The 25,774-nt window shown below is 40.4% G+C and overlaps 1 long non-coding RNA gene across 1 annotated transcript; it reads right to left on the minus strand.

Annotated features, from left to right (window-relative positions):
* Positions 1–470: 470 nt before the first annotated feature.
* LOC115139736 (uncharacterized) lies at positions 471–25,570 on the minus strand. Its single transcript, XR_003865151.2, has 4 exons — positions 25,482–25,570; positions 23,812–23,886; positions 23,193–23,300; positions 471–1,474 (listed from the first exon to the last, which is right to left on the minus strand). It is a non-coding gene; the product is annotated as an uncharacterized LOC115139736 (long non-coding RNA).
* Positions 25,571–25,774: the final 204 nt, after the last annotated feature.

Raw genomic sequence — 25,774 nt, forward strand, 5'->3', positions numbered from 1 at the left:
CTAAAAATGATCCCCCATGTGTGCCTCTACTCTACTGCTCTATGCCACTACGCAAATTCAATGATATGCACACAATGATGTTTTTACTCATGTGTTCAGGTACCCTCCACTCACTTTTTGTTCCGGCACCTCCCGATTGACAAATTAAGCACTGGGTATTGGTCCTCTTCCACCCAGTCTGCCTTCCAAGTAAAAGCGGCTAGCCACATCCTGCCGGAAATCTAATTACCTTCAGCCTGGGAGGCCCCGGCGGGATACAGCTACACAGGCAGAGGGACAGGTGATGACCCTGCTCCCCCAGATTACACCACCAAACCAGGCCAAACTACACTGGTCACACCATGCTTGCTGGAGTGTTAGCCAAAGTGCTAGCCAAAGTGCTAGCCACAAGGGGCTCTGTCTTCCAATCAAGCAACATTCTTGATGTGTATGTGGATGTCTGTGCATTTATGTAACAGGATTGACTGTAACAGGGTTGACTATTTATTCTTAATTAAATCATACATAAATCCCCTTGTGACAGGAGGAATGGAAGCTTGTTATGTGCAACAGGGAGTGGCAATTGAATGCAAGCTTCACATAAAAACAAATGAAATTGTTTAAACATTTCTAGCTTATCTATGGGTAACAGGGTTGATGTGCTATGCTCGACCAGCTCAGTTTTCCACCAAAAAATAACAGAAAATTGGCACAAAAAAAAAGAAGAACCAGCTGAACTGCTTTTACGCAACGATTTGACTATTAGATGTTCAATGTTTCTTTTGATTTTTTTTTTCTCAAAATGAATAGTTTCACCATATTAAAAGGAGAGTAACAAGTTGACCTTTAAAGGAGGGACATTTACAAATTTTCAAATTTACATTTACATTTAAGTCATTTAGCAGACGCTCTTATCCAGAGCGACTTACAAATTGGTGCATTCACCTTATGACATCCAGTGGAGAAGTCAAAATGCAGAATTTTGACACTTTAGCAAGCCTTTATTCATGTAGTCTATATTAAAGGGCCCTTCATTTAATATAACAGGGTTTTAAATTTCGACTTAAAATATCCAAATGCGCTCTTTTCGTGGAACGGCCCAGCGGTCTTTCGGAGGAGTGGGGGTAGAAGAAAGGGGGGGTGAAGTGGATGGTAGTCACATTAGATCAACAAACGAGTGTGAGTCAGCAGGGGGCTAGCCCAGGCCACCACGTGGAAACATAGATAGGGAGAGACAGGAGATGTCACCCAGTACTTACTTACTCTCTCTCTCTCTCTCTCTCTCTCTCTCTCCCCTCTCCCTCTCTCCCTCCCTCTCTCTATGGCTCTCCTTAAATCCCAGTCTTGTGCCCTGAAAATATGTGAAATCACTCCAGTTGTGGAATGTACAGTGGTGCTGTCATCAAGAATGAGATGTTGATATCCCTCCATGCCCTGGGAAAGAGAGAATTGAGAGAGAGGGTAGAAGGACTGAAATATATAGAGAAAGGAAAGTCTAAAGGATGCAGAGAATAAGAGATTAGAGAGAGAGGGATACAGAGGAAGGGAGGAGAGAGAGAGAGTGAGAACCCATACTTTAATGATGACAGCTTCTCCATCCTAGAGGGGAAGATCAACCATTTCCAGGCCCAGAGACATTTACTAGTCTGTGGCGACCTAAATGCCAGAACTGGACAAGAACCTGACACTCTCAGCATACAAGGGGACAAACACCGACCTGGAGGTGACAGCATCCCCTCCCAAATATGCCCCCCTAGACACAAATATGACAAAACAGCTCTGTCGCACGCTAGGTCTGTACAAAGTCAATGGTACGCTTCAAGGAGACTCCCATAGTAGGTACACCTATAGCTCATCTCTTGGCAGTAGTACTGTAGAATACTTTGTCACTGACCTCAACCCAGAGTCTCTCAGAACATTCACAGACAGCCCACTGACACCCCTATCAGATCACAGCAAAATCACAGTCTACTTGAACAGAGCAATACTCAATCTTGAGGTGTCAAAGACAAAGGAACTGCATCATATTTAGAAACGCTATAGATGGAAGCAAAGTAGAGTAGAAACCTACCCAAAAAACAATGAGGCAACAAAAAATTCAAACCCTTTTAGACAGCTTCCTGGACAAAATGTTTATCTGTAGTAATGAAGGTGTAAACTTGGCAGTAGAAAACCTAATCAGTAACCTAACTTAAGCAGACAACATAAGAAAATGAACAACAATGACAAATGATTTGAGGAAGAATGCAAAAACCTAAGAAAGAAATTGAGAAACCTATACAACCAAAAACATAGAGACCCAGAAAACCTGAGCCTACGCCTTCACTATGGTGAATCACTAAAACAATAAAGAAATACACCACAGAAAACAAAGGAACAGCACGTTAGAAATCAGATCAACGTAATTGAAGAATCCATAGAATCTAACCACTTCTGGGAAAATTGGAACACACTAAACAAATAACAACATGAAGAGTTATCTATCTAAAATGGAGATGTATGAATAAACCACTTCTCCAATCCTTTTGGCTCAACAACAAAGAACAAACAGCAAAAACATACACATTATCAAATACAAATCAGAGGTCGACCGATTAATCGGAATGGCCGATTAATTAGGGCTGATTTCAAGTTTTCATAACAATCGGAAATCGGTATTTTGGACGCCGATTTTGCCCCCAAAATTTTTTTTACTACTTTATTTAACGAGGCAAATCAGTTAAGAACACATTTTTATTTTCAATGAAGGCCTAGGAACGGTGGGTTAGCTGCCTTGTTCAGGGGCAGAACGACAGATATTTACCTTGTCAGCTCAGGGATTCAATCTTGCAACCTAACGGTTAACTAGTCCAACGCTCTAACCACCTGCCTCAAGAGGAGCCTGCCTGTTACGTGGATGCAGTAAGAAGCCAAGGTAAGTTGCTAGCTAGCATTAAACTTATCTTATAAAAAACAATCAATCATAATCACTAGTTATAACTACACATGTTTGATGATATTACTAGTTTATCTAGCGTGTCCTGCGTTGCATATAATCGATGCGTTGAGGACTGTCGTTGCTCCAACGTGTACCTAACCATAAACATCAATGCCTTTCTTAAAATCAATACACAGAAGTATATATTTTTAAACCTGCATATTTAGCTAAAGGAATGGTTAGCAAGCAATATTAACCAGGTGAAATTGTGTCACTTCTCTTGCATCAGGGTACATGCAACAGTTTGGGCCGCCTGGCTCATTGCGAACTAATTTGCCAGAATATTACGTAATTATGACATAACATTGAAGGTTGTGCAATGTAACAGCAATATTTAGACTTAGGGATGCCATCCCTTAGATAAAATACGGAACGGTTCTGTATTTCACTGAAATAATAAACGTTTTGTTTTCGAAATTATAGTTTCCGGATTGGACCATATTAATGACCTAAGGCTCGTATTTCTGTGTGTTATTATGTTATAATTAAGTTTATGATTTGATAGAGCAGTCTGACTGAGTGATGGTAGGCACCAGCAGACTTGTAAGCATTCATTCAAACAGCACTATGGTGCGTTTTGCCAGCAGCAGATTAGGCTGGTGTAACCAATGTGAAATGGCTAGCTAGTTAGCGGGGTGCGCGCTAATAGCGTTTCAAACGTCACTCGCTCTGAGACTTGGAGTGGTTGTTCCCCTTGCTCTGCATGGGTAACGCTGCTTCGAGGGTGGCTGTTGTCAATGTGTTCCTGGTTCGAGCCCAGGTAGCGGCGAGGAGAGAGATGGAAGCTATACTGTTACACTGGCAATACTGAAGTGCCTATAAGAACATCCAATAGTCAAAGGTTAATGAAATACACATTGTATAGAGAGAAATAGTCCTATAATTCCTATAATAACTACAACCTAAAACTTCTTACCTGGGAATATTGAAGACTCATGTTAAAAGGAACCACCAGATTTCATATGTTCTCATGTTCTGAGCAAATAACTTAAACGTTAGCTTTCTTACATGGCACATATTGCACTTTTACTTTCTTCTCCAACACTTTGTTTTTGCATTATGTAAACCAAATTGAACATGTTTCATTATTTAATTGAGACTAAATTGATTTTATTTATGTATTATATTAAGTTAAAATAAGTGTTCATTCAGTATTGTTGTAATTGTCATTATTTCAAATAAATAAAAAAAGTTGTCAGATTAATCGGTGTCGGCTATTTTTGGTCCTCCAATAATCGGTATCGGTGATCTTGATTATTGTCCAGTCGTGTGGTCCAGTGCTGCAAGGAAATACCTAGTTAAGCTGCAAACGTTTTGCTCTTCATTGTAATCAGAGGGCTGATATAAATACTATGCATGCAAGTCTCTCTTTGCTAAGAGTTGAGGAGAGACTGACTGTGTCTCTTATTCTTTTGATAAGAAACAATGTGTTGGAAATCCCAAATTGTTTTCAGAGTCAACTTACACACAGCTCTGACACACACACTTACCCCACCAGACATGCCACTAGGGGTCTTTTCACAGTCCCCAAATCCAGAACAAATTCAAGAAAGCATACAATATTATATAGAGCCCTTATTGCATGGAACTTTCTTCCATCTCATGTTGCTCAAATAAACCGAAAACCTGATTTTAAAAAACAGATAAAGCAACACCTCACGGCACAATGCCTCTCCCCTATTTGACCTAGATAGTTTGTGTGTATGCATTGATATTTAGGCTACATATGCCTTTAAAAAATGTATATCTAGTTCTGTCCTTGAGCTGTTCTTGTCTATTGATGTTCTGTATTATGTCATGTTTCATGTTTTGTGTTGTCCCCAGGAAGAGTAGCTGCTGCTTTTCCAACAGCTAATGGGAAGCTAATAAAATACCAAATACCTATGTCTCCCTGTCATGGCTTTTGCGCCATCAGTACAGACACCAACACATCTTGACCACCAAAGTCCATTTGATGTCACAAAACCTGTCCAGTACTTTAAAAATATCCTCTCCTGTTGTCCTGGTTTACAGTGGTTTACAGAAGAGGATGTCTTCCTATACCACTTCTAGCCCCTTCTTATTAATAGTATCTGTTGCTTTTATACATGTCTTACCACTCGAAAGTTCTCATAATTCTCGCTCTAAAAAGCTCTAAAAAACATTATTACTTAACATATTGTAAAGAATAAACAGAGAGTAATACTGAGCCAAAATTAAGGAAAGCTTGGACTATATACAGACTCAGTGAGCATAGCCTTGCTATTGAGAGAGGCCGCCGTAGAAGGACCTGGCTCTCGAGAGAAGACAAGTTAAGTGCACACTACCCACAAATGAGGTGGAAACTGAACTGAGAGAGAGAGAGAGAATTGTAAATACAACCTACATTTATGTATATTTATTTTCCCTTTATTACTTTAAGTATTTGCACATCATTACAACACTGTATATAGACATAGCATGACACTTTAAATGTCTATTCTTCTGGAACTTTGTGTATGTGTGTCATGTTTACTGTTAATTTGTTACTGTTAATTTCACTTTTGTTTATTATCTATTTCACTTGCTTTGGTAATGTAAACACGTTTCCTATGCCAATAAAGCCCTTAAATTGAAATGAGAGAGAGAGGATGAGAGAGAGCGAGAGCGAGAGAGCAAGCGAGAGAGCAAGCGAGAGAGAGCGAGAGAGAGAAAGTGAGATATATATATATATATATATATATGCTTAATGCTGTATGTGTCCGAAGCTCTCAGACAAAGCAGCAGCATTGTGGTGGGGAGGTAATGGCAGACATACACCCGAGGGCACAGCAGGAGGAGGTGGGAGTAGCACCACAGGAGGCTGCCTCCCACCTCTGAAGCCTGTTGCTCCGGGGTAGAAGTTGCAGATCAAGGAACGGCTTACCTGCCCAAATCCTATTCTTAACCATTCGAGAGAAAAACAAAAAAATAGCCATAGATCAGTGTCTAGGTGCAACTTCACTCGACTCAGCAGCTGGCTGCCCTAAGTGTATGCCACTAGGCCAATCATATCCCACTGAGCGGCTGAGAAAGGTCTTCGACGTCGTCTCGCACCTGGCCTGCTCTACCTGTCAAAACGTATCGCACTCTGCCTTTTATCTCCCCTAGTGCCTCTACAGCTCTCTGGCACTCTAAATGTAATATAACAAAACAGCCGAGTGTACAAAATATGGCAGGCTAGCCTAGATGATGCTGAGGTGTTATTTGAAGCAAAGCATGGTTCACAAATCATGGCAGTGAACACAATCATGCCAATCACTGAGGACTGATAATGTGGTTTCTTAACCACGATAGCAGGGTTTACAATGTTTATATAGGTCATGTCTTTGGCTGGGCGTTTTCCGACCACCTACTGTACAGGCCAACGCAATTAATTGCATGACCTAAACCACATGGTACACAGACATTGAGCTAATGTGTATTGGCAAGATCATTAGGAGGATAACTAGAGGGTGAGTTTGCAGTGTTATCAGATCAAAGGCACCGGTGGAGAGGGATGACACACATATGTACTTGTAGCAGCTCTCCGGTTCCCATGACTACATTATGTTTATGGTTATTAGTCACATCGGGAAACATCCACTCAGGCATGGTCAAAGAGAAAGAGAAACTCACTGAGATGACTTTTGAATATATTATTCAGCATATACAGTGCCTTCAGAAAGTATTCAGACTTTTTCCACATTTTGTTGTGTTACAGCCTGATTTTTTTTTGTCACTGGCCTATCTACACACAATACCCTATAATGTCAAAGTGGAATTATGTTTTTGGAAATGTTTACAAATTAATTAAAAATGAAAAGCTGAAATGTTGTGCATCAATAAGTAGGCAAATCCTTTGTTATGGCAAGTCTAAATAACTTCAGGAGTAAAAATTTGCTTAACAAGTCACATAATAATTTGCAAGCAAATAATAGTGTTCAACATGATTTTAATTTGACTACCTCATCTCTGAACCTCACACCTACAATCATGTGTAAGGTCCCTCAGTCAAGCAGTGAATTTAAAACCACAAAGACCAGGGAGGTTTTCTAATGTCTCGCAAAGAAGGGCACCTATTGGTCGATGGATAAAAATAAACAAAAGCAGACATTGAATGTTCCTTTGAGCATCGCGAAGTTATTAATGACACTTTGGATGGTGTGTCAATACACCCAGTCACTACAAAGATACAGCTGTCCTTCCTAACTCAGTGAAGGAGAGGAAGGACACCGCTCAGGGATTTCACCATGAGGCCAATGGTGACTTTAAACCAGTTACAGACTTTGCTGCGATAGGAGAACACTGAGGATAGATCAACAATATTGTAGTTTCTCCACAATACTAACCTAATTGACAGAGTGAAAAGGAAGAAGCCTGTTCATTGTCATTATGGGTTATTGTGTGTAGATGGGTAAAATAATTTTAGATTCCATTTAAAATTCAGTCCGTAACAAAACAATATGTTAAATAAGTCAAGTGGTATGAATACTTTCTAAAGGCACTGTGTATATACAGTATATTTGTGTTGATATATATATGTACTGTGTACTGTGTATATATATTTATATATGTTGATATTGTGTTTCTCTTTCTTTAAAAAAACCGATGCTGTATATAAATAAATATATCGAAAGCATACTATCTGTAACACCTGATCGACACCTGTCATAAAGCATGATAGCAATGTTACAGTGCCTTGCGAATGTATTCGGCCCCCTTGAACTTTGCGACCTTTTGCCACATTTCAGGCTTCAAACATAAAGATATAAAACTGTATTTTTTTGTGAAGAATCAACAACAAGTGGGACACAATCATGAAGTGGAACGACATTTATTGGATATTTCAAACTTTTTTAACAATCAAAAACTGAAAAATTGGGCGTGCAAAATTATTCAGCCCCCTTAAGTTAATATTTTGTAGCGCCACCTTTTGCTGCGATTACAGCTGTAAGTCACTTGGGGTATGTCTCTATCAGTTTTGCACATCGAGAAACTGAAATTTTTTCCCATTCCTCCTTGCAAAACAGCTCGAGCTCAGTGAGGTTGGATGGAGAGCATTTGTGAACAGCAGTTTTCAGTTCTTTCCACAGATTGTTGTTGATTCTTCACAAAAAAATACAGTTTCATATCTTTATGTTTGAAGCCTGAAATGTGGCAAAAGGTCGCAAAGTTCAAGGGGGCCGAATACTTTCGCAAGGCACTGTATATGATTAATGTAAAAGCCATCATCACTCCTGTAACATGAAACATATACTGTACATTGTACTAATCTTGGTCAGTGTAAGACAGCACGACGCCAGGATAGCGGAGTCAATCACCACCTTCCGGAGACACCTGAAACCCCACCTCTTTAAGGAATACCTAGGATAGGATAAAGTAATCCTTCTCCCCCCCTTAAAAGATTTAGATGCACTATTGTAAAGTGGCTGTTCCACTGGATGTCATAAGGTGAACGCACCAATTTGTAAGTCGCTCTGGATAAGAGCGTCTGCTAAATGACTTAAATGTAAATGTAAATGTAAAATGTAATGTGTTTAATACAGCTGGGATTAATTTACTAGATTTTAAGGAATACCTCTGACAAAAAAATGCCTGAGGGCTTAATTATTGAAATACTAGCTAGACTAAGCCTACATTTAATGTATATTATAGTCTGAGAACAATAATAAACTATTCCAGATTAGAAATAGAATAAAATAGAGACTGCCAGGGTTGGAGTAGTACAGAAAGTGCTGTGTGCCAAAGCAGTGAAGAGAGTAGAGGAAGATGGTATAGGGTGAGGGATACTGAGAGGATTCCTGTGAGTTGGCAGAGACCAAGAGAGAGTCATGGGAAGAATATGTGCTTCATTGGTAGTCAGTGCCGTTTATGATGAGGGAGGACAAAAAAAATCTCATGAGCATGGCCTTACTTCTATTACAGCATATTGGATGGCTGTCATTCATATTCCATTCGCCCAGTTCAATGTAACATCGATAGGTTTAGGCTACTACATGATACTCAAATTTCCCCTATACCCATCATGAGGTTGCTACAAAGAGAACCATTTGAGGTGACAGACAGTGACACATTCAATAACGCCTTGCACACACTTGCCTGCATCTAGCTGTTATAGGTGTAATCATTTGTCCAACCTTTGCAAACAAGAGTTTCTATTGGTCAAACTCAGGTATGTTTATCCCTGTTTTGTTACATTTGCTTCAAAAGTGTTTCACCAGAATCAGCGGAATGAATACACCACTGAGCACACGTAACCACAGTTCACTTTCATAGCAGCCACGTTGAATTTCTTCTCGCGTCTATGCGCTCTCCTCCTCTTCTCATCTTTTCCCTTTTGTTTGTGGACTTCAATGCACAACACATCAGCTGTATGTGACCAGGTGAGAAAAAAAATCCAAGCAAACAATATCATAACCGCTACACACGGCATACATCGTTGCCACCATTTTATCGAAAATAATGTCATAGACAACATAGCTAATAGAGCTAACTCGTTAGCAAACCCGCTACAATCATGCAGTAATGTTTCAGTGTATAGTCAGTAACCAGTTTAGCAGTTACATCGGTGGGCCCTGGTGGCAATACATTAGTGAAACCAAAAGCTTACACTACCTTGGCTTGGAAAATTTCAAAGTGTTGTGTTTAATAGTCATAGCCAGCTAGCTAACATAGCATCCCTCTGTTTGAGCAGGGTGTTTGAGTAGGCTAAACTAGCTAGCGGCATTTGCTAGCTAAGTAAGTGAAACTGAAAAAAATCGATCACTCTCTTGCTCTTGCTTCTCCTTCATTTTGATCAAAACTGTTAAACTATTGTTTTTCTCTCTCTTTGAGTCAACTACTCACCACATTGTATGCACTGCAGTGCTAGCTAGCTGTAGCTTATGCTTTCTCTGATTCTTTGATGGGTGGACAACATGTCAGTTCATGCTGCAAGAGTTCTGATGAGTTGGAGGACGTCCTCCGAAAGTTATCATAATTACTGTGTAAGTCTATAGAAGGGGGCGAGAACCATGAGCCTCCTAAGTTTTGTATTGAAGTCAATGTACCCAGAGGAAGACGGAAGCTAGCTGTCCTCCGGCTACACCATGGTGCTATCCTACATAGTGCTGTTGAGGCTACTGTAGACCTTCATTGCAAAACAGTGTGTTTTAATAAATTCTTCGATGACGTGAATATATTATGTTTTTATGAACTTCACTGAGGAGGATGGTCTCCCCTTATTCCACTGATGTGCTTCAGTAAGGTGGGCCTTTTAGCATTTATAGACATGTTTGTCAATTGTACTGCAGAAATGGATCAGAATTGACTGAAAATAGAGGTTGTGGTGGCAGCGGTAGAGAAGTACTTGGGATGGCGAGGATTTAGCCTACTGCAGAAAAGTTGCAGGGGGTGTTGAGTGGTATTGTTCTGTACTCTCAGACCGTTGGTCTGGAGTAGGATTAGATAGGGATGAATAGTGGAATGGGTGGTGCTTTTTTTATAGAAGGCCAATATTTGGCAAGGCAATTTTCCTTTTTCCCAATTTATATTACTGTATAAAGAATTTCATGTAGATAGGCCATGAATTTCCTCACACACCAGTATATTAGGTGTTAATTGAAATGCATACCAGGTGACTACCTCATGAAGGTTGAGATAATGCCAAGAGTGTGCAAAGCTGTCATTTGTTTAACACTTTTTTGCTTACTACATGATTCCATATGTGTTATTTCATAGTTTTGATGTCTTCACTATTATTCTAAAATGTAGAAAATAGTAAACAAATTAAGAAAAACCCTTGAATGAGTAGGTGTGTCCAAACTTTTGACTGGTACTGTATATGTATTTTATCTGATTCTTCATAACTGTCTTTGTTTCAGAAATTAATAGACCACTTTTGGAAAAAAATAAAAAACCATCCTGGCAAAGGAAAATCAATTTAGAGGCAAGGCTCTGAGGCGAAAGAGGTACATTGTTCCTCAGTGCTGACCTCCGGCTCAGAACCTCCTCAGGTCCCAAGGGAGGACCAAAGGGAAGACCATAGTCCAGCTACAAGTAATACCCAGAATACCAGTGCTCAGGGAAGGAAAGGGGAAACAGTGGCTGCCTGGACAGTGGCTGCCTGGAGAGAAATGAAGGAGTAGCTGCACAACATCCTTGTGGAGAACATGCAATAACAAATCAAAATCAAATCAAATGAAATTGTATTTGTCACATGCGCCGAATACAACAGGTGTAGAAATTCCAATGAAATGCTTACTTACAAGCCCTTAAACAACAATGCAGTAAACAAAAATCGTTCAACTTAATCTCTACATAAGCTTTTAAGTGTTTTTCAAGGCAATTTTGTTTGCATTTTTAAATGATATACACTGAGTATGCAAAACATTCCATTTCTTTCCATGACATAGACTGACCAGGTGAATCCAGGTGAAATATATGATACCTTACTGATGTCAATGAATTGCAATGTTCGTACTGTGAGACGCCTAAGACAGCACTACAGGGAGACAGGACAGACAGCTGATCATCCTCGCAGTGGCAGACCACGTGTAACAACACCTGCACAGGATCGGTACATCCGAACATGCGGGACAGGTACAGGATGGCAACAACAACTGCCCGAGTTACACCAGGAACGCACAACTCCTCTATCAGTGCTCAGACTGTCCGCAATAGGCTGAAAGAGGCTGGACTGAGGGCTTGTAGGCCTGTTGTAAGGCAGGTCCTCACCAGACATCATCGGCAACAACGTCAGCTATGGGCAGTACTTAATGCAGCTGGTGGCCACACCAGATACTGACTGTTACTTTTGATTTTGACCCCCCCTTTGTTCAGGGACACATTATTAAATGTATGTTAGTCACATGTCTGTGGAACTTGTTCAGATTATGTCTCAGTTGTTGAATCTTGTCATGTTCATATAAATATTTACTACACATGTTAAGTTTGCTGAAAATAAACGCAGTTGACAGTGAGAGGACATTTCTTTTTTTGCTGAGTTTAATTATGTGGTTGGCCACCCCTTTACAACTCGGAATAAAGGGTTTTGCAGATATTAAAAGTGAACAAGACAGTTTTGGTAAGCGATTGCCCTCAAATCATTAAAGGAGAAAACATAAACCATCCGTTTTGAGTTACAGCAGCAGATGTTTTTTTATTTAATGCTGAATGTACCCATCAACTCAGTGGCCTTGTCGTTAGTGTCAGCCCTGAGATTGGAAGGTTGGGTTCGATCCCCAGTTTTGTCATACCAAATACTCTAAAAAGCGGGACCTAATGTATCTCTGCTTGGCACTCCACATTAAGCAAATGGATTCGGGGTAAGGCATTGCGGTAGACCAGCGTCCTGTCCAAGGGGTATACTGTACTTGTATATCAAGTTGCCTCACACTACTGAACAGGAGATAGGCTTCTGCCCTATGGGCTGTTATGACTGAGACAATGCTAATGATAGTGCACTCAGAGGTAACGTTATTTCTCCATGTATTTTTCACCAACTAAACTTCTTAAGCTTGTTGGGTATGTTTCATTGTGAAATGCAAAGTGTTCTATGTTGTTGACCACGAATGATGGTGAAACTGAATTCCTGACCGCGGATTGTGCCGTTAGGCATCACAAATATGTCAAAGAAAACAATTTATATTTACATTGGAAAATGTGTAATATTTGCTCCATTCTTTTTATTGGAACTTTCCATGACTAACTATTTTTGTTCTTTCAGGCCGAGTGCATGATCAGCAGTGGTCTGCTCACTACTCAAGCGGATAACCAGCCTGCAGTTTGAGAGTGATGTTTAACAGAGGGCTATATGCCTGTCATAAAATGTTCCTCATTGGACAATTAGTAATCACTTTTATAATCTGATTCTATACTATGTCTACTTTGCCTGCAAAAGTTCATAATCAAATTCCTGTTTTGATGTACAGATCTGTCACAGAAACCATATGCTACTTGTATGTGAAGATGAATTTGCTGTATGTATTGATGTCCTTCTCTAAAGGGATGCAGTAATGAATCAGTGTATTTAAGTGACTCTGTATATTCATTTCAGGGAAGAGACTTGTATGCTGCCCTGACAAATGAGGCCTTTGAGGAGTTCCGACATGCTATGTCGGAACTTGATATGTTGCGCAGTCTGGCCCCAGAAACTGCAGATGGAACCCAGTACCCGCTCTGTCCCAAGGTTTGTTGTATGTTTTGGGCCTATTTAATTTGTTTAACCACCCCAAAAAACACATTTAAGGCCTAAGATATCAATTGTGATGTCTCCCTCTTTAATAAACAGAAATGATCTATTAGAAACATCTCTGTTCCATTTTTGTCAAACAATTATACAGACTAACAGACCTCCAGTCTTTCATTTTATTTGTTTACTGGGATCCCCGTGGTCTGTTACAAAACAGCAGCTACTCTTCCTGGGGTCCAAAAACTATAAAGCAAGTATATTTGACATCTCTTTACAGGACAATGGAACAGTGGTGGTAGCAACGAAAGGGCTTTTAGGTTTGCCTAGGAAGAAATAGTCTGGATCAAGTTATCAGCAACCAAAACATAAGGAAAGGGGGGGAGACGGACAATCACAAGGACAGGTGAAACAGATCAGGGCGGGACAGCAGAGTAACAGATTGAGGATCAATCTGGAGGTAACCTTCAGTCTGGTGCTAGAACGGAGGTTCCTCTGTGGCCTGATAACACAATACTAATTTTTTATTTTTGGTTGTTCCTGAACTTGGTTTCTGTTGCTTATGATCTATTGTTGGATGGTAACAGAGTAATTGTATAGCAGCTTTTGTCATTTTCAAATGTTTTATTGTTTAGATTGAATTACCTTCAACATATTTCGCCACGGGCGATAGTAGCATAAAACAAATTGTGAAGGACTACAACCTGAGGAGACAAGGTTCGTCCTCAGAGCTCCCACGGGCCCTGGTGTATGAGCATGCAGTGCAGGTGGACAGCACTGTTTGTTAATGGAGAGCAGGAGGAGCAGAGTATGATGGGGAGTTTCACCTCAAGCAAAGGCTCTTTGTGCTCCATTCCCTCAGAAAGCGGGCGTATGAAGAGAAGCGGTACACTGAGGAGTGGAGAACTTTTTATAAATAGGTCATTAGGCTTTTAGCTAGGGTTGAATATACTCAGTAAACTTTGGAAACAGCTTGATTGTACCACTAGAGACTTTTAATGATAAGAATAAGCTTATATTTGATTGATCAGAGAGTTTATGTCCACATGCCAAGCCAACAGGCTTTGGGCGAGAGCTTAAAACGCATCAGTTGTTCACTATCTGAACGCCTGAATCACTACTTTCGCTAGGGTTAACCATACTTATCATATACGCCAGGCTACACATATTCATATACAGCATACATAGGCCTACAAGTTGTTGACATTTAAATGAAATGTTCCCGCTTTCGCGGAGACTACATTCACGGTGAATGCTGCATACATCGGCTCAATCAGAAATTCCCTTTACATTTCTATAGCCTATGTCTCAGCTGTGATTCTTTCAGAATTTTCTGATTAATCAATTCTTGTTGCTCTATCGTTCTTTCATTTAAACCGCAACTACGTTTTCGTATATAACGTCGGATTGTTTTAAATAATGTATGTAACAAATAGGCTAACAACTGACATTGTTACAGAAACCAGAAGAGTTGTGAACTACAAATATGGCGCCATATTTTGTAGTTTTTTCTCCTAACCCTAACCCTTGCTCGGTTGATCTTCTTTATCAATATCTTCACCAATATCATTCCAATTGACGTGTAATATGACATGTACCTTCATTAATACCTAAATAAAGCTGTATTACATCAGCACATGCCATTTCAATGTGCACTTTTTTAAATGTGTTTTTCTGTTATTAAGATTCAAGCTTGAAATGTGGGGCTGACATTATTTAATAGGTGTCCCTTAGTGAACCTTCATGTTCAGCTACGTTATGATATGTCAATCTATTCATGATTTACAAATCATTAAAGTGTGGTTAACATTGACCTTTAGGGGGCACCACTGAGCCCCCCATGTGCACCAGGGTTATGGGGTAGGAGGAAAAGAAATCAGAATCATCCCAAATACGTATTCGTGCCAAACACCAAGTCTAAGCTACAAAAGACAAGAAAGTCTATCTTTGCATACATAACCAGATCTGGCATGATAAACACATGGGTTTTAGGACGTCAAAAGCTGAATAATAGTTCAAACAAGTATGTAAATGTATATATTAAACTGAAATTATATCGACATTAGAGCCTCAAAAAATACAAATAAATATATAATGTGTGGCCATTAAACCCCCTATAGCCTATGCCGGGACATTATCAAATCAAATCGTATTTGTCACGTGCGCTGAATACAAAAGCTGTAGACCTTACAGTGAAATGTGTACTTACAAGCCCTTAACCAAAAATACAGTTAGAAGAAAACTACCAAAAATAAATAATTCAAGAGTAGCAGTAAAATAACAATAGCGGCCCTATGTCTATTTAGGATATTGCTTGACAATGATGCACTGAATTCATTATCAGGGGCAGCAGCGTAGCCTAGTGGTTAGAGCGTTGGACTAGTGACCGGAAGGTTGCGAGTTCAAACCCCCGAGCACAAGGTACAAATCTGAACAGGCAGTTAACCCACTGTTCCCAGGCCGTCATTGAAAATAAGAATGTGTTCTTAACTGACTTGCCTGGTTAAATAAAGGTTAAAAAAAAAAAAAAAAAAAAATTCAAATGCAGATGGCAGTGCCATGATGTGTTTTAACTTTTGATGAAGTTTGCCAAGGACAAGTAGGGCTCAAGCAGATGGACACATGTTATCCATCCACATATATTTCCTCTATGCTGCAGCACCACATGATGCAAGCAGCCTACCACCACACGTGTTAGAACATAGCCTATATTAAAACCATGCAAATAAGTGTATGTTGACATATAGACGTAGGTCAATGTCAAGTAGTAGCCTATAGAGCCTAAGCAGATAGATGCACCTGTCGCATCCTTAAGCCTATAATAAACTCCACCATAAAGATGTGCTTAATATCGCATAGGCCGATTAGGCTATTGAGTAGGCGATTTGAAGGAATGTCGGCCATATAACAACATCGACTGTTGTTCTCTGTTACGAATCGATCAAACATATTGGCCTTAAGTAGACTACAATTTCTACAAGTAGGATAATATAGTGGAAAGTGGACTACTAGTGGTTCATTCTGTTGTGCAGCTGCATGTTTTGGATGCTAGGCCTATGATTTTTCTTAATCATCCTTTTTTGACGTTACTTACTGTATATTTCTCTGACTTCTTGTCTGTCTGCCATACAAATTCATCAGGAGAAAGTAGACCCACAGGAGGCTCCCGGCTGTCACCTAGGCGTAAATGGTGCAACATTCAGCCCCTCCAAAACTCCCTAATTAATCTGACACACACCTCACGCAGGTCCACTGATGTTGGGATCACTATTTCAATTTGCCTACAGATTCAATAGAATTTGTATTTCAAAATGCAATATTCTCATACATTTTGATAATTTTTTCCAAATTTTTCTCAAGAGACATTCACTAAGAGACTATAAGTTGTTCAGACCAATGTGTTTCTCTAACATGTTAACATAGTGCCATGTGACTATAGCCTTTAGCCTACCACTATAGCCTACTGTAAAATCATATCCTGCTTTAGGCTAAATACTATAGTTTTCTGTGTACTTCAATAGGACAAATGGAAAGAGTACCTACTGTATGTCCTACCATTCAAAATGGTGGTGTTGTGTACCTACAATGCACTGTTTAAATGTATTTTAAAAAGTATTTAGTCAGCCACCAATTGTGTAAGTTCTCCCACTTAAAAAGATGAGGGAGGGTTGTAATTTTCATCATAGGTACACTTCAACTATGACAGACAAAATGAGAAAAGAAATCCAGAAAATCACATTGTAGGATTTTTAATGAATTTATTTACAAATTATGGTGGAAAATAAGTATTTGGTCACCTACAAACAAGCAAGATTTCTGGCTCTCACAGACCTGTAACTTCTTCTTTAAGAGGCTCCTCTGTCCTCCACTCGTTACCTGTATTAATGGCACCTATTTGAACTTGTTATCAGTATAAAAGACACCTGTCCACAACCTCAAATAGTCACACTCCAAACTCCACTAGGGCCAAGACCAAAGAGCTGTCAAAGGACACCAGAAACAAAATTGTAGACCTGCACCAGGCTGGGAAGACTGAATCTGCAATAGGTAAGCAGCTTGGTTTGAAGAAATCAACTGTGGGAGCAATTATTAGGAAATGGAAGACATACAAGACCACTGATAATCTCCCTCGATCTGGGGCTCCACGCAAGATCTCACCCCGTGGGGTCAAAATGATCACAAGAACGGTGAGCAAAAATCCCAGAACCACACGGGGGGACCTAGTGAATGACCTGCAGAGAGCTGGGACCAAAAGTAACAAAGCCTACCAGTAACACACTACGCCGCCAGTGACTCAAATCCTGCAGTGCCAGACGTGTCCCCCTGCTTAAGCCAGTACATGTCCAGGCCCGTCTGAAGTTTGCTAAAGAGCATTTGGATGATCCAGAAGAAGATTGGGAGAATGTCATATGGTCAGATGAAACCAAAATATAACTTTTTGGTAAAAACTCAACTCGTCGTGTTTGGAGGACAAAGAATGCTGAGTTGCATCCAAAGAACACCATACCTACTGTGAAGCATGGGGGTGGAAACATCATGCTTTGGGGCTGTTTTTCTGCAAAGGGACCAGGACGACTGATCCGTGTAAAGGAAAGAATGAATGGGGCCATGTATCGTGAGATTTTGAGATTTTCAGCAAGGTCATTGAAGATGAAACGTGGCTGGGTCTTTCAGCATGACAATGATCCCAAACACACCGCCCGGGCAACGAAGGAGTGGCTTCATAAGAAGCATTTCAAGGTCCTGGAGTGGCCTAGCCAGTCTCCAGATCTCAACCCCATAGAAAGTCTTTGGAGGGAGTTGAAAGTCCGTGTTGCCCAGCAACTGCCCCAAAACATCACTGCTCTAGAGGAGATCTGCATGGAGGAATGGGCCAAAATACCAGCAACACTGTGTGAAAACCTTGTGAAGACTTACAGAAAACGCTTGACCTCTGTCATCGCCAACAAAGGGTATATAACAAAGTATTGAGATAAACTTTTGCTATTGACCAAATGCTTATTTTCCACCATAATTTGCAAATAAATTCAGAAAATCACATTGTAGGATTTTTAATGGATTTCTTTTTCTCATTTTGTCTGTCATAGTTGAAGTGTACCTATGATGAAAATTACAGGCCTCTCTCATCTTTTTAAGTGTGAGAACTTGCACAATTGGTGGCTGACTAAATACGTTTTTGCCCCACTGTATGTCAAGTATACATTTCATTGGAAAATTGAACAAAAACAAGACAGAATGAGAAAAAATAATTTCGAATTTGAAGTCCCCTGCCTTTGCCAGTATGTCTTCCAGCTGTTTCTTTTCATAAGATGACGGTCGCTTGATGGTTAAGTCATGCCCCAGATATCGAATTTACGGTCCTCTCCTCAAAAGAGCAATAAGGGAACCAACCTTTTCCACCACATTCATCGAACAGGGAAGACACAGAGAGCTTGGCGTGGATAACATACACTACCGTTCAAAAGTTTGGTGCAGGGTAGCCTAGTGGTTAGAGAGTTGGACTAGTTACCGAAAGGTTGCAAGTTCAAATCCCCGAGCTGACAAGGTACAAATCTGTCGTTCTGCCCCTGAACAGGCAGTTAACCCACTGTTCCTAGGCCGTCATTGAAAATAAGAATTTGTTCTTAACTGACTTGCCTAGTTAAATAAAGGTAAATAATAAAATATTAGAAATGTCCTTGTTTTTGAAAAAGCACATTTTTTGTAGATTAAATTAACATCAAATTGATCAGAAATACATTGTTAATGTTGTAAATGACTATTGTAGCTGGAAACGACGGATTTTTAATGGAGTATCTACACACAGGCGTACAGAGGCCGATTATCAGAAACCATCACTCCTGTGTTCCAATGGCATGTTGTGTTAGCAAATGCAAGTTCATCATTTTAAAAGGCTAATTGATCATTACAAAATCCTTTTGCAATTATGTTAGCACAGCTGAAAACTGTTGTTCTGATTAAAGAAGCAATAAAACTGTCTTTCTTTAGACTAGTTGAGTATCTAGAGCTTCTGTGGGTTCGATTACAGGCTCAAAATGGCCAGAAACAAATAACTTTCTTCTGAAACTCATCAGTCTATTGTTGTTCTGAGAAATGAAAGCTATTCTATGTGAGAAATTGCCAAGAAACTGAAGACGCTGTGTACTACTCCCTTCACGGAACAGTGCAAACTGTCTCTAGCCAGAATAGAATGAGGAGTGGGAGGCCATGGTGCACAACTGAGCAAGAGGACAAGTGCATTAGAGTGTCTAGTTTGAGAAACAGACGCCTCACAAGTTCTCAACTGGCAGCTTCTTTAAATTGTACCCACAAAACACCAGTCTCAACGTCAACAGTAAAGAGGCAACTCCGGGATGCTGGCCTTCTAGGCAGAGTTCCTATGTCCAGTGTCTGTGTTCTTTTGCCCATCTTAATCTTTTTTTATTGGCCAGTCTGAGATATGGCTTTTTCTTTGCAACTCTGCCTAGAAGGCCAGTTGAGGACTTGTGAGGCGTCTAGTTTGAGAAACACACTCCAATGTACTTGTCCTCTTGCTCAGTTGTGCACCGTGGTCATCAACTTTTCTTGCCCTAACGTCTTCAGTCATCTGTCCTTTATCCCTTGACTCCCTGAGCTCCTCAGCCATCTTCTGGAATTTCCTCCTCTCCATCTCACCTAAACTCCCCCACCTGCCATTGAGGGTTGTAGGGTCACCTGAGATGACAATATTGTATACTGATGTCAACTATAATAGAGGATATTGTCGTGGTGAAAGTGTTGTGCGCTATTGGCTTACTTGACCAATACAGGATCACCTTCAAACTGCTAATGCTCACCTACAAAGCACCCAATGGACTGGCGCCATCATACGTTACTGACCTTCTGCACCCCTACATTCCGACCTGCTCACTGCACTCCTCTAACAATGGCCTCCTCATAATTCCTTGCACCAGGCTCCGCACCATAGGAGACGTTGCATTTAGCAATGTAGCCCCTCAAAATAGCACACAAAAACGTACAAAAACTGTCACAAATCTCTGGTTTATTGTACCGATGCGGTAGTACAAGACAATGGGCGCTCTTGCTCCAGCGCCACGGGATACAGTTCTACCGTGACGAGCTAAGGCGAGCATACCATGTTCTTTCACTATTTAAATCAGATATTCAACTGATTAACAGGCCATATACAGTAGGTTATAAACACACAATAACACACGTGACCCATGATATATCAATATTATAAAGTTATTATAGTCCACACATAATATTATCTAATAATATACGCCATTATTAAGCAGACACTTTTAAGCGACTTAGTCATGCAACTTAGGCATGTGTAGCTTAACCTCTTTCTAAATATGTTGAAAACAAATTGCTTGATGTAATGAAGAGCACAAGTGTAATAAAACAATTCACTTTTAAATGGTTCTCTAATTAAACATCACGGAATACCCAAGTCGAATGTTTGATTGGTGTGACATGCGTCACCTAATTGTGATTGTGCCTACATGAGTCTCGTTATTGGTGGGTGGGGTTCTCCCTATACATTTCCAGTGTTTCCCAGTGGCCAGAGGATTCCCCTTAAATTGTAAAGGTTGGAGTGCCTTCAGAGGACAAGAGAAGTGAAGGTGACTTAGACCAAATTTCCAGTAAAGGCAGCCTGGTAGTTGAATTGTAAGTACGGCAAAAGTATGACCTCCAGTATGACCTCCAGCTAGGATCAACTCTCCTTCACCCTGGGCACGCCTCCCTAAACCTTTGTATGCATTGCTGTTTCTAATTTAAAGTGAAAGCTAATAAGTATATATTGGTGATAGGATCATTGTAAGAAGATTGTGTGATATTAATGTGGAGTGCTCCAATGGTGATTATAGAGATGTGACTCTCTAATATTGGTGCTGAAAGATATTGGTGCTTCAGAAAATCTGCTGTTTATTTGAAATCTAGCTAATTGCATTCAGCTGTATCAAGGGCTTTGTGATTCGTTGGCCAGGCAATTCAGGTGTGAGTGCCGGGCTGGATAAAAAAAGATTTCTTACTGTTCACTTGGAAACTAATTAAGAAACATGGCATCACTTTGTACTTACTGCTATGTAACTGCTATGTAATTACAGTCAAGCAGTACTGGTTGTTAGATAACAAAACAACTCTAGTCAACATGTTTCAGAACAATGTTGATACTGCATTTATTATTGTGTACTAGTTATATAGGTGTGAGGGCAGCTTGATGTTGCGTGACTAGATACACTGTCATTACCACTTACTGTAGGCATCCCATCTCACAACTGCTGAATTATTATGGATTGACAAGTGATTTGTAGTGAGCCACATAGTTTTAAGTAATAGATTTCTGAATACATTTCACTTGTGATTCAAACCATGGACCTCATTCCTGTAAATCACTAATTAATGTGCAAAAATCTTCCTCAACCATGCATGCTTATTGTCAGAAGAATCCATATTCCTCGTACCCCTGGGCAAGATCATGCAACATCAAAGTTCACTTACACTGCTATGCTGATGACACCCAGCTCTACCTCTCCACCAAACCCACCATTCCCCTGCCTTCACAACATCCAGAGCTGGATGAGCATGAACCTTTTCAAACTCAACAGCAACAAACAGAGAGGTCATGCTCATCAGCGCCAAATCCACTCTTTCAAAGCATCACCAAAGATGGTTTCCTGGTCCCTCTCTAAACAAGTCAAAAGCCTTGGTGTCTTCCTGAATAGTTCCCTCTTTCCACATAAAAACCAGCACCGAAACCATCATCCATGCCTTCGTTACTTCCTGACTGTAACGGATTTCCTCCTCTTCGTCTGAGGAGGAGTAAGGATCGGACCAAAACGCAGCGTGGTAAGTGTCCATATTGATTTATTCAAAAACACAACTGAACACTGGAACAAAATAATAAACGTGAATCAACGAAACCGAAACAGTTCTGTAAGGTGACAACACACACCAGACAGAAAATAAACACCCACAAAACCCAGGTGGAAAAAAGGCAACCTAAGTATGATTCTCAATCAGAGACAACTAACGACACCTGCCTCTGATTGAGAACCATACTAGGCCGAACACAAAAACCTACATAGAAAAACAAACAGACTGCCCACCCCAACTCACGCCCTGACCATACAAAAACAAAGACAAAACAAAGGAACTAAGGTCAGAACGTGACACCGACTAGACTACTGTAACACTCTCCTCACCAGATCCCCACCAAACTCATCAATAGACTCCAACTGGTTCTGAACTGCTGACAGAATTCACACCAGCACCAGATCAACTGAACACATCAAACCAATCCTGGCTCCCTGTGGTATCCTGTATTAACTTTAAAATCCTCCTCCTCACCTACAAAGCTCTCCACAACCTACCTCTCTGATCTTCTCCGAGTCTATGCCCCCTCCCGCTCCATCCGCTCCTCCTCTGCTGGTCTCCTTGTCTCCCCCCATTCCACCATGGGTGCCCGGGCCTTTAGCTCCTATTCCAAACTCTACCACCTTAAACTAAACCCTTACCCTAAACTGGGTACCCCTACCACCGCAAACCAAACCCTTACTCTAAACTGGGTAGCCTATCACCTTAAACCAAACCCTTGCCCTAAACCAGGTAACCCACCACCTTAAACCAAACCCTTGCCCTAAATCGGGTTTGTATCCTCTTCCCAACCCCTCCCTCCTCTTTTTATCTGTCCTATTTTGTCTGGTCCTTTGATTTTAGATTGTTTCTATTTTATATTGCACTGTTGATTGACACACTTCATTTTATGACTTTATGTACCACATTTTATTTGATGTAGGCCTACTTTTAATGTAAGATGTCTTTGAGTGTCCTGAAAGGCGTCCGCCAAATTAAAATGAATTAATACCATTGTTTAAATAAAACTCTTACTTAAAACCCCCTTTTAAAAACATCCAGCAGGAAACAGTCTTATTTGAAATTAGGAATATATCATATTTTTCTGACTAAAATAGGACAACTGTGGAAAGACGCATTATGGAATTGAGAAGTGAAAGTGATAGAGCAATTCTCAACATTTCACATCAGAATGTAGGACTAGATTTTTATGTTGGAATAAACATTAATCCGAGAATACATACTTACCCCTTCAGCAGCTCTGCGCAAAACAAGTTATAGGCAGACACTGCACTTATAACCAGCAGCTTTGTTGCAGGAGGTATTAAGTGAACACCCATAGTTACAAATCCAGTTCTGTAATGTCAAAGGAAAGCATTGTCATTAGATGTAAGTCAACTAAAAACATTCAAGCCTAACACTGTATAACTTCTATGTTGATAAAATGCTGTTTACAGTACAGTAATTAAACATGATTTTACACTGTTGCCTGATCTTCCCTAATCAGCAGTGTTTTAGGTAGTGGATCCCCCCCCCCCCCCCAATATTCTAATAATACAGGGGGTTAGGAAAGAAAAAAACTTGGCCTGGGGTCAGTCAGTAATTTTGTGTGCTATGGTAGAATGTCTCCCCATTATGCTTGCACCAATCCAATGCTTTTAAATGCAGTGGGTGAAATGAAAGTGTGAACACTTCTGGATGCGGGGTATCAGAACACAGCCTATTTCTTTCCCCACTCTCCCCAAAATCTATTTGTCCCCCCAATCCCCTCTTGCCACTAACCCCTCAAAATCCACCAACCTTATAGTCACGTCTCTAATTCCACCTCCCTTCGTCTCACGCCCCACCTCTTCCCTCCATTTCATACCTTAACTAAAGACACAGGTAGTCCTGTAGCTGCAGCAGCCTCCATCACCAGGGCTAAGGACCTCCTTTTCATACCCTGTTCATGATAATACACAAGGATGCCCCTGATGTTAGCCATTATGAGGTGTCTTCCTACAACAACAACAAAGATATGAACTATTAAATTGTACCATGGGTATAAGTAAGTGTTTCCTAGTCTTTGAATAAAAGCCTTCAGGCCATTTGGTCTAACTGACAGGGGATTAGCCTTTGCCAGCAAGACCAACAGCCCTTGGTCAGGGTAGTTGGAACCAGTCTTTTCATTGTACTTCACTCACATAGATAGCCTACTGCAGGTTACAATATGAAGTTAATGAAAAGCACTAAAGCTGCAATTAAGTTTCTTCCATGTCTCTGTGTTGGTTAAAAAAATAATATATATACTGTATTTGACAGGGCTGGAGAAATGTTACCACTCTCAAATTCTTAGACAGAGCAATGGAAGCTAGGACTGACCATCCATGATATTGCTTGATGCTATACAGTGTTTTCATTTATTTTGTTTACAAACATTGGAGTAAAACAATCTTAGAATGGGGGTTCTGGTGGGGGGTATGACAGTTGAACTAAGCTCATAAGGCATTAGTTATATTCTTCAAGAATCAATGGGTACATATAATTCATTTATAAATCCAAAGATGTATGTAGAAACTGCTGATTTCCCAATTAAAAGGCTAATGACAAGTAGCTAGCTAATTTGATTATATATTTCACCCGTCAGTGTTTTACTTATTATTTTGAGACAAACATTGAAAGGAATTATTGAACACACCCGAGTGATGGGAGAAGTTACCAGAGTGGGCACAGACTAGAGTGGAACAGAGAAATTACATCTAACGTTAGCTAGTTAATCATTAAAAAAAAATTATAGCTAGCTGCCGTAACTAACATTCTTTTGTCAATACTTGCTAATTTAGCTAGCTCAGAGACTACGAAACTATTACAATCAGGGTCTAAACAGCTCACCAATTCATAATTCAAGCATGCTTTTATAAGAATCATGCTAAATCTAAATATGAAAACCCAGGAAGTTGACACAAAATAAATCCCGGGAAATGTTTTGGCTTCTATGGTGAACATGCGCACGCGGTCTCAGTTAAAATCACCATTGAAAGGGTCCCGTACAATGTGTGGTTGGTTCTGAATTACTATTCAAAAGGTAACGCGTATCATCCATGTGGCGTGCCACATTCATCACGTGAATGGTATGATATTTCCCTCCTTTTAATTAATGGAGGGATTGTAGTCTAATCCTGTGTCGAGACTGCTTTTCACTTCCTCACCACCGATAGCAGATATAATGGATGCAGCTCGCGTCGTGCAATTACTCCGTACTCTCTTGGCTGGGCCTGCGCGAGCAGAGTGGGGAGAGGGAGGGAGCGAATAGCAGCGGCGGCAGCAAGCCTCCAGCCCCGTAATCGAGAAAGAAACGCGAATTTACGCAAGAACGAAGTGCTGTAATTTGCTCAGTTGGTGGGCTACATCAGCTAAACTAAGTCCACCAGAGGTTCAGGCGACAGAAGGGGTCGTTTGTGGTGGCAACCTAAGACATTTGGAACTCCGTAGGAGCAAAACAACAACAGCACAATACAGGATTGCACACACAGGCAGTGACAATAAAACAATACTTACCGACAAGTAGACTGGTGGCTGCCGAGGGAGCAGGCAGGACTAGGGAAAAAAAGGAATTAAAAACGTCATCTGCCTCTCCCTTCAGGTATTTCAACGTTATTTTCAAAACCGCAATTCTAGTAGAACTTTAAACTCATGAAAACTCGTGTCTTCATAGCTAGCTACTGTAGCTAACTAGCTTTGGCTAGAGTTTAGCTTACGAGTTTGCGTTATTAGCTAACCACTAGCTAGCGCTAGCTGGCTACCGTTAATGTGTTTTTTCCAATAAACTTTTGGTGTTTTTACCAACCCAA

This window comes from Oncorhynchus nerka, linkage group LG13 (genome assembly GCF_034236695.1).
Source record: "Oncorhynchus nerka isolate Pitt River linkage group LG13, Oner_Uvic_2.0, whole genome shotgun sequence".
In the NCBI taxonomy this organism is placed as follows: Eukaryota; Metazoa; Chordata; class Actinopteri; order Salmoniformes; family Salmonidae; genus Oncorhynchus; species Oncorhynchus nerka.